This window comes from Propithecus coquereli, unplaced genomic scaffold (assembly GCF_000956105.1).
Source record: "Propithecus coquereli isolate 6110/MARCELLA unplaced genomic scaffold, Pcoq_1.0 Scaffold13, whole genome shotgun sequence".
NCBI lineage: Eukaryota > Metazoa > Chordata > Mammalia > Primates > Indriidae > Propithecus > Propithecus coquereli.
The window spans coordinates 9,766,039-9,767,423 of record NW_012137191.1 but is presented as its reverse complement, the minus strand read 5'-3'; the positions used below and the strand labels follow the sequence as shown (position 1 = coordinate 9,767,423).

General features: G+C 34.4%; 1 protein-coding gene across 1 annotated transcript in view; it reads right to left on the bottom strand.

Moving 5' to 3' along the window:
• Positions 1 to 1,385, bottom strand: part of EDIL3 (EGF-like repeats and discoidin I-like domains 3) — a 508,872-nt gene that overhangs the window by 134,676 nt on the left and 372,811 nt on the right. The gene's annotated exons all lie outside the window — the stretch shown is intronic.

The following is a 1,385-nucleotide window of genomic DNA, read 5'->3' as shown; positions in this document are numbered from 1 at the left end:
GAGTATAATTGTTTCCTCTGAATTTCCACCTGTTTTCAAGGGCTTCTACCCTATTGTACTCATCTCCCCTCTCTTGGTACTTGCTGCTGCTAGTTTGTTCACAGCTTCACATTCAGGAATGAAATGAACAGGGGCTACTTTGTTTTAAAGACTTTAGCTTGTATAGTAAGTTTGATGGAATCGTATATATTAAGGTAATCTAGAACTCTTGTAAATAAGGTTTTATTGTCTGAGGTATAGATTTTAGTCCATATGCTCTGAATTTTGGACTTTTCTTCTCTTTTTTCTGGTTACCTCACACAGCTAGTGCAAAAATGAAAGGCATAATTGTTTATAAAAAAACTCATCAACGTGAACAGATTCAGTAAAAGATAAAAGGATAAAAGGAAAAAATAAAGGAAGAAAAGGAGAGGAAAAAAAATCTGTCTTTCCTGTATACCACGAAGAAGAGACAGGAGAAGAAGCAGGAGGAATAAAAAGAGAAAATAATGTCAGCACATGAGTAGAAATGCTAACCCCACATTAGAAACAATGAAAATAAGATCATTTTGTTGATGAATATTTTTGAAAGATGCCAGAGTGCTGCCAAAAAGAGAAAAAATATATCCTTGATGCACAAACTCAGGGGCAGTGAGTGTGCTATGAAGGGGAGAGGGAAGAGAAAGGCTTTTTATTAGAGGCTTGACTTTCTTAAATTCTTATAGGTGGCTCGTACCATCAAGCAAAAGCTCTTGAGTTGATAAGAAGTGAGTGATACAAAAGCAAATAACAAAAAAATCATCACCAAATGTGTTCCACCAAAAAAAAAAATAGAGAAATTAATCTTGAAAAATTTTAAGGAGTTTATCAACTTAAAAAATAATTAAGAGAGATATGGAGAGTTATATTACTTCTAAGAGCCGACCCAGGAATGAGGGGGAGGAATGTCACTACAGAGTCCATATGAATGCTTACTTCTGCTTTTAACATCTCGCTGAGTAGACTTTAAAGAAATTGTGACTAATTACAAGGTGGAGTGCATCAGAAATGAAAAATAAAAATGGAATATCCAATTACTTTAAGTATGATATTAGCTAAAACAGAACCCTCTGATATTCATATCCCTATCAGGATGGTGAAGGGTTAGCAGGAAGATAAGAACACCCGTGTTCCCTGATTTTTCTTAATCTAGTATATTATTTGAGGCATGCAAGTAATAACAATGCCAATGGAACAGTTTCCAAGTTTTGCTATGAGAACACTCTATACCTTTCCATGCATGAAAACATTATTGGTAGTGGTAGCAAGTGTCCTGATATTTTAAATGCTGACTTGGGATCAATTAAACATTGAGACAGAAACAAATATCACATAATAAAAAGTTAAAAGGTACTTCTGGGAAACAG